Raw genomic sequence first — 16,674 nt, 5'->3', positions numbered from 1 at the left:
AAGGTCGGACTCCCAAGAGCAGCTGTCATCTTGCATCCCACTTGGAGAAACGCTCTCTATTGCGTGGGTAACATTAACACTTAAAGGCTCGTGTCAGACGCGTAAGTCAAAGGTGTATTTAGAAGGCTTTCATTCTGTTCACTGATATAACTGAACGATTTGCTTTCTTTTAAGGGGTTTGCCAGCATCAGAAACGCAGCGTGTTGCGCGTGCCTATTTTTTTTTGTAAAGCAAACACAAAACATGGAGTGACTGAGCTCCGCCATTAAAGTACATGCTAGCCAGGTGCTGCATGAGAGCTAAAGCGATGCTCCTTCTACACTTTGAAGCAAATCTTTCCTCTGTGCTTCCAAGTACCCTTCTGCTTATTTCCTTGGATGAACTCACTGGGGAACAAAATGCCACAGACAAAGGGAATTAAGGAAGAGCGAAACATTCAAGCTTAAAATGCAACCTGTCTCTTCCTGATCTTCAAAGTTCTTGCCTTGCCTGCTTTCCCTCTGCCGGAGAGCTGAGGCACGAGAAACCTACTGCCAGCTCTTATCTGCGGAATAAATGTCCCTGATCACTTAGTGTTGCTGATCAAAACAAGAACTGCATTCTAAGAGCAGAAAAGTGATTTGAAAACAGCTTCAGTCCCATCAAGCATAAGCTGAATATTTAACATTTGGAATTGATTTTTAGAGCCCTTTTCAGCAAAGCACAGGTATTTTAGGGATGCAGGTGTCAAGGAAGGAGATACTAGAAAGCTTCTTACATTGAGACTTTGAAGCGGTGAAGTGAAGGGCCTGACCTTGCAACCACTTAAAAGCCATCTAACCTGTTCATTCATTCATTTAAGGCTGTAAAGCTTAATGCCCATGCAGCAGAAGACTAGACAGAAGCTGCTCTTACAAGTCAGTAGCTGCATGGCACATTAACCAAAACACTGGCCAATGCATAYGCTATACAGAGATGCTCCTAAAAATACGTCTCCAGCTAGCAAATGGCCCAAAATTTGAAGACGTGAAGTGACTGCTTAGAATACTTACCTAAACCATCAACAACAGATTAAAAATATAAGAAACTTTACGTATAAGATCTCTCTGCTGACTGCACAGATGTCTGGGCTCTAGCTCTTCTGCACCCACCTCTAACACACTCAATGGACTGACACGCGCACCTCACCTTACCATGCGCGGCACAGAACGAACGAGCCCAACTTGCGCACACTTCCCACCTTCATCCAGCCCTATCCCAGGGAGGGAAGAGGGGCCCGATCCCAGGACGGCAGGTATGGTGCCAGAGAAGTCGCCCTCCTGCCATTTGGGAGGAACAGTCTCTAAACAGCATCCTGTAAGCAGTAGAGGGGACAAGTACGCATGCCTCCCCATTTCCCTGTCGGAAGCATCGAGTCCCAGAGGATGCAGAAGTCTGCAGTACCAAGGAAGCAACAGGAGACAAAATATGGCTGCAGAGCCAGAAAAATTACTGCATGCGCACGTACCTGCATAGAGCACTGCTGACTGACGGATCCAACTAACTGAGCTCCTAAACTGCGGCTGTGAATCTACAGGCATTTGGGGAGCGGCACCCAGGACTGTTAATTAATGTAGCAATTATGAGCACCCATTTCTCCCTTAAAAGGGGACAGAAGTTTCCGCAAAAATTAAAGAGCAAGAAACAGTCACTGCACCCTAAGGCAGCCACAGAAAGCCAACTCCTAAAAATAAGCACTTTTCTTACAATGCTTTCACCATCTTCTAGCACAATACGGAGATGAATCTGAGCTGGAGCTTTTATTCCAATCCCAGCATAACCACTACATTCAAACTCGGTCCGAACTCCCTTTTGTTTGGATCAATAGCTCCCCAGAAGGGGGGGGGGGGGGGGGGGGGGGGGGGGGGGAACAAAGGCGCGCGCGGCACTCGCGGGGGGGGGGGGAAGGAGTCATATACCCGAAACACAACAAGGCTCTACAATTCGAAGTTTTCAAGACATCATTTACCCAACGCACTAGCACATACCCTGGCAGGCACACGGAGAGGAGGAGGAAGGTTTCACAAATTAACTTTCTTATACTTTCTCCACCAAGATTTCAGAATGTAAGACTTGCACCAAAACAAGCGCTCGGCATGGTCTCAGTTTACATGTTACAGGAGAACTACAAATAACTAAGTAAAGTCTTACTAAAATCAGTAGCCATGCCACTCTGATAATAGAAATCCAGAACAGAACCAGAAAGGAAAGAATTAATTCATCATCTAATTAGAAAACAATATACCAAGCACGTGGCAGGAGGCAAAGTGACCAAATAAAAACAAGCAGTACTGAACAGGAAGGAAATAAAAAGGGGACAAAAAACTCCCACTATTGTTTAAATGATATCCCGATGACCTGAGAGCAGATACATTATTTATTTCAACTGTGTATGTCCTTTTTGATTCCCTTTTTGCTCTGATTTGCTGTCACTGGTGAATTACAAGGTTACTAATAATGCACAGCAATGAATAACGTATTCACAGTCATACCAACTGAATTTTGTCTGTCTGTACGGCGTGGTGAGTATTTATAAATTTATTACAGTGGAGGCATTTTCTAAATGGAAGCTAAGGCTTGTATACATAGAGTAGTTCAGACCTGTAAAAATAAAGTTATTTCTGGAGAAAAATCTAACACAAAAGGCAGTCAATTGTCAATTTAGATTCAGACAACTGCCATGAGCTGTGACGTGAGACCAGACTCTCAGTTCAATAGCACCATACAGAATATGTTCTCTGTCATTCTATCAGTCTTCTGAAGCCACAACTTGTGTGACCACTAGCAACTGTTCGAGTGTATTAAAAAAAGGGGGGGGGGGAGGGAAACAGCCACACAAATGCCACAACCCACCAATTCCCGTTATTCTCCAGCACTTGAGATGGAGTTTCATGACAGTATTAAAGAGCTTCTTGGGAAGGCAAGAAGTGCCATCTATCTAAAGGCTTGTTCCCATCTGGAATCACACAATACCAGCCAGCTTCGTTGTGAAGCTTCAGGGTTGGGAGGAGGGGAAAAAAAAAAAAAAAAAAAAAATCCCAGGAGGCTTTTTTTCCCCAAGAGGAAAGTGACCCTTAACAGCACGCAGTTACCTCTTGACCAGCTCAGAATTCCTGCAGCATTTGTACAGGAGAAAATATAATCCAATATGCAGAATACTATATTCATTCATATAAAAGCAACATCATGTGACCATACTTCATATGCCCAGAGTCAAAAGGTTAAGTATAGAATAAGAACAGAAAATAGAGGCATCCTAGCTCCAGGAAATGAAATTTGGATTTAAAATATCCCACCAACCTAGCAGTATACCAATGTTTTTTATTATCTTTAACAAAGTTACAGATGAATCCCTTCTGAAGGTCTCATTGCAAGTGGACTGCAGGATGCGGCCATGCAGGCACGGTCCAACCTCGCACCTCGCTCAAGTGTGGCCCCGGAAAGGGCTGGTCCCAGCCCCTTTCCTTCAGCCCTATGTTCTCCCCCTTCCCCTGCYTCAGGATTAGCTGCACACCTGGAAAGCAAATAGGTTCAACAAGCTGATGTGGTGAAGAGAAGTGGTTTTTTGGTGGGTTSCTTTTCCATCAGGCCAATTTCTGAACAGGCCGATTCTATGGCCACATCATCGCTAGATACGACAGAAGGAAAAGCAGTAGGAGCACATGAATAAAAAAAATTTGTAACGGAAGGGGGGAAAAGGAGGAAGTGGGATGGGACTGAACTGTTATTTTCCACAGCTGCTGAAAGTTACACAAAATTAGGTGTAATGTAAAAGCAAACCTTTTAAGTAAAAGGAAGAATTTAAATGAAGTGAGTGTTATTGAGAATACAAATGAAGCTCTTGATGCCTGAGCCAAGTTACTGCTTTAACAACTGTTAGTTCCATTAAAGCTGTAAAAAAGCAGTCCAGAAAAATTCCCTACATATTCTTCCAGTGCTGTGTAATATATTTGTATTCCAAGTATTAACTGAGCAATCCCTACCTATTATCTGAACACCTTTGAATACACTACAGCAAAGAATAATCACATTCCACAACCGCATCAGCTCCCTGCTATGAAATGCAGAGAGAAAGACTCCTAAGCTAATTGCCACTGAGTTGTGAGTTAATTAATGAGGAGAGGAGCAAATGATAAGATCAAGCACAAGACTGTCAGCAAGTTTTGAACTTAAGAATTATGACAAGGCTGCATGAGTGTGCAGAACCAGTATTTAGACTGTTAAAAAGCAAAGGAAAGCAACCCAACAGAAATCCAGGGTCCTGCCATTGACTAAAGTTCAGAGAATCAACTTGTGACCGAGCTAAATGTCTCTTACCTGCAAGGCAAGGAACACTCCATCAACAGGCACRAGCTTCCAGGCATTTTGTGAGAGCGGATCCAGAAAAGGTGGCCATTTTCTCTGTTATCAAAGAGCCTGTAATGAAAAATAGAGCACAGCCTAATCAGGAGTTTCAAGATAACGATTTCACACCACTCAGCTGAAGCAGAACTTTCACAGCTCATCAGGTGGCAAGCGGAAAGATGATTTTTGTCCCAAATGAGTTTCTGTTCCCCCAGTGAAGATACTAGCAAAACCTGTGTCATCAGGTCTTACTTGAAGCCTGCATAGCGCAGAGGCCCTGCGCAGGAAAGGATTTCATCGCACAGAGCTGAACGCGCAGAAGTCAGTGGCTAACGATTCTCCCTTTCGCTCATCGGCGCTCTCTAAGATACTGAAGTATGTCATCCGGTAGTACCAGCCCGCGTAGGTATGTTATTAGTACAGGGCACATATACGGTCTGCCTACAATAAATGGAGCGTGTGTTCAGATGCATCACAGCGGACAAAAAGCCGGGGTTACCTCCGTCAGGCCGCATCTCGCGCTGCGGGCAGAGGGACGCCTCGCTAACAGCTGTTCTAGCTGAAAACGCTCCCGTCTTGCCTTTATTTTTTCTGCAGTTCAGCCAGCACGAAGACACTCACATAAAACACTTTGGGCAAAGCCAGAATCAATCCGTGAAGGCAGAAGCAGGCTGGGAAGCTCCACACAAAGCACTAACTTGCAGGGATACTAGCTCCGGCCTCYGCTCCCTTGGCAAACAGCACGGGGCAGGGGGCATAGCTCAATCTGAAAACAGCTAAGCCAGCCACAGCCTTTGGTGAAAACATTACACCTAAGGTGTCATGACAYCTACAGCTCCGAGCAGACAGTGAGCTCCTTAAAAAAAAACAAAAAAAAAACCCCACCACCCACGAAGGCCATAACGTTTAAATTGGCCATGTGTGGGATTGCTACTCTAGCGGATAAGCAGCTTCTGGCATAAAAAGGTACAAATTACATAAAGGTCAGTCCTGCACGGAGTTGCATGCTGTGGCTCACACATGGCAAAGCCACTCAGCATGTACCAACACATGAACAGCTGTACTGAAATCGAAATAACCCACTCCGGTTATTCTGTTCTGACAGACTGCGGCATTAGCGAAACCCATAGAGTTTTAGGTTCACAAATTTAACCAACAAAACACGAGTCTATTACTTGCGCAGTTAAGTACACTGTATAGTTGTACATGGCTCTCTGGGAAGAAAAGAATTACTAGCCTGCAAAAAACAAAATTGAATACTACTGCTCTATACCTTTTCCATAGAAAAGGCAATATCCAAGTTGTGGCCTTGCTTTCATTTATATCTGCAAGCAGTAAGGAGTATCCAAAGAAAAGACGCTAACAGCACAATAAATTCCCTGAACACCGTGATACAGCTCTAGCTTGTCTCCATAATACTGACATGATATTACCTCTTCTTTAAACCTACTGCAGTAAGTCTGAGGCCACACACGTTTGATCAGACTCCTACAGCCATTAACACCAACAAGGAGAAAAGTCAGGAGATCTGGGGTATCAGAGAAAACCCCAGGCACTCAAGTTGAGAGAAGCTTCGCTAACACCGGCCSCTTCCCACCCACACAAGACAGGTTCTTTAGTCCCTTTCATCTACTTTCTTGCTCAAACTTATTTTCTTGCAAGTGCTACAATCTCAACAGCATGGCACGGGATTTGGCTCCAGGGACAGAGGTGAGAAGAAGATAAGGTGCTTTAGGCCTCTTCTGAAATACGAAAAGGCCAGGAGATCCGCACCCTCCCGTGGTCTGATAATCTGACAGCTGCCTCTTGCGAGTCTAGGAGATCGCATTTGTAAACTGTTTCGTTCCCTCCTTGAGTTACGGAGGAGCAGTTTCTGCAGAGAGTGAGATCATTCCTGACAATTTAAATGGCTTTTGGATCAGAACGTTAGTTTCCGAGAAATACGCACGCTTGTCTCAGCCTATTTAGGAGAGCAGAACCCAAAAATAAATGAATGAGAAGAGGCACTCAGGCCTTCCTGAAGCATAGTCCAGTACAAGACCTGACATAACGTTCATTGTGTTGTGCACAGAGACAGTAACTTTTCCAGCAAAGCTACAACGAAAACAAGAAGTCAGACAACCCAGTTCTGGGATGTACCGTACACAGTATCTAACTCTGACCCAAGGCTGAACTGTATCTCACCAAACAGAGCATGATAGAAAGGGTTTACTTGGGCTGTATGCCAGGTAATTTGCTCTATATGCAGGTTTCACACTACACTGACAAAGGTTTTCAGACACTTTAAATATATCCATGGATTTAGGACCTCATTTTCAGAGCTGCACTTGCACCTTCTTCCCTTACTGATGGGCCAGGCTCACGTGGCTCTGCACGCTTGAATACCTCAGGACCGCGTACCAATTGCTCAGCAGCTCGTGGATGGGCAGACGGGCTTCTAAACCAATTAGCTACTCAATCTACTTTTTAATTTTCTTTTCTTTCTCCTCCCCCCCCCCTTCCCTTTTCAGAGCAGAGTTGTTTTTCTCCCGATAAGAGCGAAGGGCAACAGGGAAGTCATGCATGCAAACATCCAGCAGCTAAGTGTGCGTGACTCCCTGTGGCAGCCCTGTCAGGACCTCAGCATCTTTATGTATGAGATGTCACGCTGGGGAAGGTTCTTACACCTGTACCGAGCCCCTTCAAAGTTCAAAAACATGGCATATTCATTACACACCAAACCCCTTTTTCTTTTCTTTTAAATCCTCATTCCTGTCCTTTGTAACAGGAGGCAAAGATAAAAGCTGGCCTGGTCTTCTATAATACCACGCTGATTTCTGGAAGATTTTGGGGAAAAAGTCAAAGTCCTGCATCAAAGTCCATCACATCTCACTGACCTCACAAAGCACAGCTTAACATGAAAATACCTCCAGCTTCACCTCATGAGCAGTCAAATTCATTCCTATCATTATTGTGGGAAGCTTCCTGATCTGGTAAGGAGATTATTCCTCGGAGCTCTGAATCACCAACACAGTTCTAAACAGGGAAGCATGAGTAATTTGTCAGCTCCCTTTTCCTCTTTTAGTATACTTAGTTATGACTCAACTGGGCAAAATACTTGGAGGACTGAACACAAGGCTCTGTGTTTCGAAGTCTGGCAACAACTAACAGGATATTGATACTTCTTTTAAGCTCTGAAGGAAAAGTCCCGAATTACTGGTTACCTTTGCAAGACTTCAGCAGAAGTACGGCCTTGTGCAAAGCAAGTGGGAACGTGCTCAGAAATATATTCCAGAGTTCCACAAAACCCGTAAGACCGCAGGAGTAATTGTTCTTGTTACCACGTCACCGACGAGACACAAACGCAGCAGGTGTATTTGAGACCAGCGGCATGGGGAGAGGCAAGGAGACAAGACGGCTTCTGCTGCCTGCAGAGCAGGGAAGGAGCAGTCCCTGCTGAACTGCAGCCCTTGAGAGCGGTAACTGTGCCTGATGCTTACTTAAACCCGGGCTCCCTTCCCCTCTCACGGATTGCAGGCACCGTTTACCTTCCAGAAAATTTACTCCTTCTCCTGACTTCTGTATGGGATTTGTCCATGACAATCAATCTTCACCGGCAGTTCCTTCAATACTGCACTGTTGTGCCAAATCTCATAATTACCCCAACATTTACTGTAGCTAAGAGGAACAGGGAGTCTGGGCTGAAGGCAATGAAACCTAAACTCTGAAGGAAGCAAGATGGGTTTCATTTGTAAGAAGCACCACTTCGATAAGCAACTTGAAATACTTGCAAAAGCTCTGCACTTCTCAGAGAGAACAGGCATAGAGAAGAAGAGATCCATATCCTCTCTGTCACTTCTTCATCTGCAGCTCAAAAGCTCCACGCTTCCGGTTCCCCATGCCTTCCCATGGTAGCCACAAGCAAACATGACCACTGAAACTGTGTCGGCAGAATACTGGAGGGGCGAACATGGACTTTTATTCTTGAAAAACTGTGGAAGGAATCTATTTTTCTGCAGCTTCACAACGGAAACTCCTGCTGCTCAGGCACCCAGCGCTTCCCAGCTTGACTGTTACAGCCTCCCCCTCTCCAGGCTGCCCTCTCCGACCCATGCGGAGAACGGCCGCCAACAACTTCCTCACGCTCCCTACCCAGATCACTTCTCCTCCCTTCCCTTTCTCAACTGTCTTCTGCTCCTGCACTGTACCACATTTAAACTTCTTGCTCTAAACCTCAGGACCGAGCACAACTTTACTTCCCCCAAACTATCCTCTATCGCATCCCACCCTCTCCCTCCTTAAAGTCACCTATGCCTTCTTCTATCTTGGGGGGGGGGGGGGAAATCAATCAAGGTGCACATTTTTAGAGCTTGTGCACAATAAGTTTCTTTTTAACAGCTTACTAAAATTATACCAAATTGCTTATAAAGCAGATGATAGCTGGATTTTGGTAATAGTCTTACTGAGCTATCTCCAGTATTTCCTCTCCCAAGTTTTCAAAAGAACCTAAAGGGGGGAGAGGGTGAAGCTTTCTTCAATATCCATGTAAGTTTTGCATCTTCAGGGTTTAAGCAATCCTCTGCAACCTAAGGGTCTGAAAAAAAAGGTCTGTTCTAATTTAGGTAAATGATTTCAACTGCCTTTTCGTCATGCTTCCAAAAGCAAAGAGACACAAATTCCTGCAAAATTGGTTATAAAAAAAAAAATGAAGGCGCCAGCCGCACTGCGAGAAGTGCGTTTCCCTGCCCCCGTACCTCTCATTAAGTTGTTACGCTATACTTACATTCACTTCTCAGACCTAACCTGCTGTAAAGAGCTCTGAAGATGCAAAATAAGAAATTCCTACGGCTGTGACGTGGGTCAGCATTACTGAGCTGGATGCCATACGAGGAGGTGGGGGCAAGCCTTTGCAGAAGGCTTACGCTGCAGACAGCAGCTGCTACAAGTGGTTCAACTCCAACTCCCCGAGATACACGAGAGCTAAAAAGAGTCCTTCAAGATAATGATAATCCCCCACTGACACCATCAGAAGGAACAGCGGATACCCACACAGACAGATGTCTTGCATCTCAGCGGATCTCCTAGAAAGGGAGATGACTCCGGCTCAGCTCTCCCACTAATTTCCAAAAAAATCTTGGCTTCCCCCAGATTTTCCCACGACCCAACCACACAGTCGGAGCGCCTGACCTGGCAGCTCGAGGCACTGTCCGTGAGCTCTCCAGTTCAGAGTGGCTTTGTCAGGTGGACGTCCCCAAACGTCTCAGAGGCAGCCCCACCGCGGGGAGAAGAGACGCCCTTCATCACCTCCGCCGGGCAGCGCACCAGAAACGCAGCCGGGAGGCAGTGGCTCCGACACGAGAGCGCCTTGGGGCGCTCCGATAGATCGCCCGAGGCCCCTTCCCCGAGATAACCCCGCGCTCCTCGCTTGCAGGCTGGTCTTGGCGGGATGCTTGGCCCGAACCCTCCACGGCTCCTTCACGACAGGTCTCTGCAGCGCAGCTCAGAGAAGCTATCTGCTGCTTTTGAGTCAGCAACCGATATTTAGTCAGGTTCCCTCTAATATCCCCTGGCCATATTAATAAAGGCTCTTGTCAGACTGTAAATCCGAACCCATCAGTTTCTAACTGCCTAGGAAACTTAAAGCTGGAGTTTCAACTTTTTACTCGTGCAAAGCAGAGAACAACCTTGGAAAGTTTTTAATCAAAGAAAAGAAGATTATATTTTATACACTTATAAAAAAACCACCTCATAATATGATGAGAAAACTTTTTGGGGGAGAAAGAACAGACCATCTGGAGATAATAATAAATCTCACAATAGGCAGCAATCCCAGAATCAAAGACAGCACTTCATTATATTAGGAAAGATGACTAATTAACTTGTGAGGAAGACCTTGTGATTCATGTGCTCTAATGGAGCTTGAGAGTTCAGTTGTCTTCATCAGTGTCATCAAATCATTGTCCCCTCAAAAATTATAGCTTATTCCCCGCTCTGTAGCTCCGGAAAGCACGATAGACTAATTGGGTACTTAAAGAGGGTAATGATAATTTTAATGAGGAATTTTGTATTTTTATGTGCCCAAATAGGCACATAGATAGTTTTAGATAGTTAAGGAAAATCTTTAGATAGTTAAGGAAAATCTTTTAAAGTTAGTAACATTCACTTTTGCAGGGACCAAACGCAAATGTGATTAAAGCCAGCTTTTATTTATTTTTAATGAGACAAGTGTGCAGGTCCTCTCACTGTTAACACTGAGAAACTCCTAACCTCACCTTGCTGTTAATGCAAAGATAACTGATTATACCATAGCCCAGGGGTGAGGTAAAATGAATTCTCCTTTCTCATGATTTAAGTTATAGCTTCCTGAGGCAGGTCTCATTTTGTTCTGTGGTTTTATGGGATAGCGAGGGCATGATTTATGAACAAGGATACAAATGCTAAAGCATTTCGAAATAATAAGATATGTGAAAACCTGCAGTGTTTAACTATGTATCAAAAAAACCCAGGAAACACAGGGCTTTTTTAGACAAAAGCTCCACAGTGAAGGGAGACAACCGAGCTCTTAACACAGACAGACAAACCCCTGTCCCTGCCCCAGCTCAGCATTTTAAGAAAGTTACCTTGCAGGTCTTTACCATCACACAACACCATTTAACAACACGAAGCACCTTAGGAAATAAAATAGGAAGAATAATTTGGCTTATCCTCACTACCCACATTCAGATGGAAACCACCCGACATGGCTGACAAGGTGGAAGCGTCTGGAGTAACCAAGACGGCAGCGAGATCGAGATGGAGTAAAGGCGAGCTGAGGGGGACGGTTAACCGAGAAGACCTTCCAGCTCAGCACAGTGCCATCTCTACCAGCAGTCTGTGTATCAGCTTGCTTTGGAATATTTCCAGTTAACGGCAGGTACAACCGGTTTCTCTCCTCCGTGTCACCTGTTCCACGACAGCGCGGCAGAGTGTCTACAGCAGAGCAGCCCTGGACGCCCTTGGGTTTCTGCTCTTCTCTGCCTTCCACATCTCCACTGAAACCTCCCCTGCATTGTGTCGCCTTCAGGCGTCGGCATGTTCCAGACACAGAACCACACAGCCAGGAAAGCACAGAAGAACAGGAAGTAAAGGATTAATGAATCAGAAGATCCTTCGCAACAATAACTGGATAACGTGCTACCTTTCTTGCATCCTCTTTCTTGCACAAGGTGAAGAAAATGTAATGGAAACGGAAACGTAAGCTCTCTTAGCAAGGAAATCCGTGCTTATCCTGGCCTCTCTCATCAGGAGATGAGGTTACAGACATGCCTTTGCTGCCAACACAAGAGAGAGGGAGGCTTGGGTTCCACCCTAAATTTAAAAGGATGACATGCTTTGGTGAACATCAGCTTGTTCCTCTGTTTGTCTTCTCCAACCTCCATCCTCCAGTTTTCCAAAACTTTCTGCATCTAGCAGATTTTCAGCAGTAGAAATTTCTGCTTGAATTATTAAAACTAGTAGAAGAGTGAATATAAGAATTGCAAAAAGAATCAGGTACCTTATAGGCAAAACTACTATTTCTTCCTATGAAGCCTCTATGCTTAATTAAAAAAAAATATATATATATATATATAAAAATATATAAAATAAGTGGGACCAAGGGGAAAACACCATGATGACTTAAAAACAGATTTTGGGGGCGGGGGGAGGGAGAATACACCTGAGCACCTCTAGCACAGAGAAGGCAGCTCTGGAAGACCTGAGAAGTGACAGTCCATAAGCAAGGGCTGTTGTGAGGAACACATCACTTCCCACCTCAAACCACCCACCCTGCTGCTGGAGAAGAACGCTGGAAGAGGTGTCTTCTGCCTCCATTGCCAGTTAGTGTGGTTTTGGGCTAACCAAGACCTGCAGGCTACCTTTACAAAGAATGAGGAAGAAAGACAAAGCAATTTGTTTTCACAAAGATGCTATTAGAGAGGGGAAAAAATCCATCAACCCACAAACAGAAAAACTATAAGACAGCTAATGAGATTCCCAAACCGAAAGAAAACAAAAAAGTAAAATATGTTGATGTGGTTTCTAATTCTAGTCCTACAACAGATGTTACAGACATTACAAATTATAAGTGCTTCTATTTAATATAATTCTTTTCCCTTGTCAAAATGACTAAAATATCTACATACACAAAATCAAGAATAAGCCCAAAGGAAAAAGACCCTAACGAGCAACCGTTAGCAAGTGACAGATCGTTTGATGAGGAGACAGTAAAGTCTGTTAGTTGGCATGCAAGCAGAAAGCTTTATTTACTGCTATAATTGTTTCTTCCAATACACTGTCCCAGCAGATTTATAGTTTCTGATTTTCTTGCAAAAGCCTTTAAATGTACATATAAAAAGTCAAAGCCTATGGTCTGAAAAAACTGTAAGCATTGCTTAAAAATAAAAGTGAAGTGACAAATTCCAGACAAAAACCTCATGCACAGCTCTTGCATGCGCCTGGGATGAATGATTAGCGTGAAGGCATTATTTGCTCTTAAAACAATGGAGAGCTGATGAAACACTGAATAAAGACCAATATTTCAGAAAGAAAAAACATATACGTGGAAAGGTGAACCCTCTCCAGACCTTGTAGGGAATCTCATGAACACGATCTTGGTTTTACTCCTGCGCTGGAGAAGGCAGCCGCGCTGGTGCCTTTCACGGCCTCGCGGGCTGCGGCGCGCGTAACGACGGCACGGCAGCGCGCGCCCACGGAGCCCGGCAGCCTCCCGCGGGCTGTCGGAGAGAGGGCGAAAACCGCCCCGAGGGTTAAGGTATCGCAAAGAGACAGACAAAGCCCGACTGCAGCTGAGGCTGGATGCCGCTTACAGCATCTCCAGACCTCTCTCGCCAAGGGCGACCACGAAGCAACAGCTCTCGCTTCCTTCCCCAGCTAGACACGAGACTAGGCCACGTCGGTCAGGGCCGGCTCCTCAGCCACCACCTCCACTCTTCATCTTCCACGCTTCCCCTCAGCAAGCTTTCCAAAGGAGGAGAAGAGGCACCGTCCTCACAGCAGTACTCAAAGACACAGAAAGCCACGATGAACGCAAACGCAGCAGTGACAGAGTCCCATGAGGTTAGCTAGGCTCTTATCAAGAGATTCCTCCTCAAATAGGGCTGTTGCCTCCACTCTTGCTGCCAAATAACTAAATGTAGCTTGTTTTAACTACTTCAGAAGGCTAGATTTGCCCTCAAAATGGACAATCACATAGCTTTGAGCTCTCTGCAATTTTCCCCCGCTTAATCTTCACCAAAACCTACGAAACGTTGCCAGCCTCAGTCGATCCTGCAGAGCAGGGCGCCGCTCCCTCCCCACCTTCACAGCTGCCAAGGCCCAACGCTGCAGTCGCAGAGCAAAGCGCCCACTAACCGCTTCAGGAACCCAGTGCTACGCAGCAGGGCTTCGATTTAACACTTCGAGGAAGGCAAAAGGTCTGGCCATGTATTAGGCCGGTAAAGTTTAACAGCCTACAAGAAGATGTGGCTAATTAGGATCAGTTTATAAGTTCCCATTCAGCATCAAAATATTTCAGATTAAGGAAACACCAGAAAACGTGTTCAGTAGTAGCATGTATTGATGGGGGCTGTTACATTATGCAAAACATCTGACCATTCATTAATTTGGCTGCAAGCTGTTGTTCTGAAAACAATGCCTGGCAATAATAATGGGATCCCAAAGAAAGGGCTCTATGGGGAAGTTATTTACTCTCTCACAAAGCCAGATGATTTATATATGTTGTCACTGCCTATGCCAGAAAATTGATGACTGGTTACCATTCTAGTATCAGGTATCCAGGCTGAATTAACTAGATTAGGCCACATGGAATTTCTTCAGTATTTACTGCACAACTGAGTATAACATTTGGATTAAGTCAACAGAAGGAAGGCGCTTTTAATCTGAATCCAATAACATTTAGAACATATTAGAGCAGCATGAATTAGATGTTTATTATTTATCATTATTACTCATTTATTAGTCAAACATCTGGATTCCATAACCATAGCCTGACAGAATGATATTCTTTGTGGGAAAGAGCAAAATAAATATATAAATGAAATCTAGTTTGTTAAACATCTGTGAAGCACTGCTATCACTCATCTCTTTCTTAGCTCCTGGAAGACACTTACTCAACTTTTTCCTTGTGCTGCTGGTTGGGTATTGATTCAACAGTTCTGGTATCACGCCAACACAAGTCTGCAACTCCCTGTGTAAGGAGCAGAAGATCGCTGCCTGAGATATCCCATATCCTCAATTATTAGGGCCAAGCCTCCTGGCTAACATGTCGAGGAAGCGGATGAGAGTCAGGCAGGGACATGAGAGCATTCTTTGCAGAGTAAAAAAAGCTTTTGAGAACAGCATCATCAAAACCAGAAACAATTAAAATCATGTGGGGGGAAAAAACACCAAAAAACCTAAGAAACAATACTACATGGCAAAGCATCCAGATACGCTACAGAGAGAAGATGGTCTGAATGGTATCAACATGGGCAGATAATTTTATTCATTTTAGTTTTTTTGATAATATTTGTAATAAAAGAATCTGTGCGGTTTCTCTTCCAAGCTAATTACTTCTGAGATCGATTACAGAGCGCAGAGCACTAGTGAAGCCTTGATCACTTGCAACCTCTAACCGCTTTAACAGATACATGACAAGGGTCTATTAAATACTGTGCAATTCATGATTATTTCATTGAGAGTAGTCCTTTTAACACGAAGTTTATGAAATAATAATTACAGTAAAGTTCAAACTGCTATACACTTAAAGGCTACAATATATATTTTCTGAGTATACATACAAACAGGTTTTAGTTTCTTCTGCAGCCCAGTGGGTCTGAACTGATGTTTTTGGATCAGTCACTGACATTTGCCATTGCACAAAGCACAGACTTTTCATTTATCTGTATACAATTTTATTTACATTCCTACTGTGACATTTAAGTAGACCATAACAAAGTGTTATGAGCTACAAGGCTAGGGGCTCTCCTAAACTCCAACCACTTATACAAATTCCATAGAAACCTGTGGTCACTGTTAGATATATATCTGATTACACAGGAATCTCCATCCATGTCCCTGCTCTTTGACAAAGATCCTGCTCAGCATCACGTACAGCCATGTGTGAATCCACACGAAGGTAAAAAGGAAGTTGCACTACCCAGAGACAGTCAGTCCATGTGGAAAACTTCGGCATTACTGTGCTAAAGCAGACTAGCTCTGCTTTTCCTCCTGCTAGAGACAGAGGCAAGGAAGATTTAAGTGAAGAAAGAGTTAAAATAGGTCCATGTGAGAGAGTGAGTGAAGGCGTGTGAGAGAAAGAACGCAAGGCTCTGACAGGAGCTCAGCACCACCTCCTCCGCCATGGGATGGTGAGGATCAGCTTCTCCTTTCAGGAAGCGCAGGCTGTCGCCTGGGTCATGGAGCAGCCGGGGGTTGCTGACTGTCTGAGTAATGGCAGGATGTGAAGGAAGGCACTTCCCAGGTAACCTGAGGCAACACATCCCTTGGAAACAGTGCTGGAGAGTGTAAAATGACCAAATAGGAACAGGGTATCTGTCAACCGTCTGGACTCCGGCATAAGGATACTGAACAGTCATCAGTGGGACCAAGCATCCAGCAACAGAAAAATCCCTCAGGAAGCGCTTCCCTCAGTAACTCATTTCCCTGCTTCTTTCAGCCCTCCTTCAGCAGCCACCTGCTCCTTTCCCCTTCCCACGCCAGTTCTTCCCGCCAGACACGAAGCCCTCCTTCGCCTGCTCGCTAGCTGCCCTCCCTGCTTTGCTCGGTGGCTTCCAGCACCAGCCGAGAGGCAGAGCCGCGCTAAGGACGGTGGGGAAAGGCCACGCGTGCAGGCGAGTGCTCTGCCTGCACGGACTGGTAGAACTGGGGGCACCTTTGTGCCTTTGGGGGAAGGAAGGCAACGGAGAGAAACGCAGCGACGCTGAGCACAGCACCGGGGACAGCTAGCAGAACGAGCCGTGCCCGTGCCTAGGCCGCTCAAATCTTTTAAGCTGGAAAGGACGCCGGTGCTCAGGATGCCTCCAGTCTGGATCTCCAGCAATTCCTCTGCAGAGGAGGTCCTGGAAGAGCTGCCGGCTCAGCAAGATTTCCCGTCGGGTACTGCGGAGATCAACAGCGCCCCGAAGTGCCTGCGGCCGGTCTGCAGCCAGGGCAGCGGTGCCGGCGCCCGGCCCGCTCCGGGCGGCCCACAGAGGCGCACCCCAGCCCCAGCGAGGGGCCGGCCCGCCGCCCCGCTCCCTGCAGCGGCGGCGCTGCCCGGACACGTCCCCGGCTAGCGGCGGCGGCAGCAGCAGC

This window comes from Apteryx rowi, unplaced genomic scaffold (genome assembly GCF_003343035.1).
Source record: "Apteryx rowi isolate R43461 unplaced genomic scaffold, aptRow1 scaffold_51, whole genome shotgun sequence".
NCBI lineage: Eukaryota > Metazoa > Chordata > Aves > Apterygiformes > Apterygidae > Apteryx > Apteryx rowi.
This window is presented reverse-complemented; position numbering follows the sequence as displayed.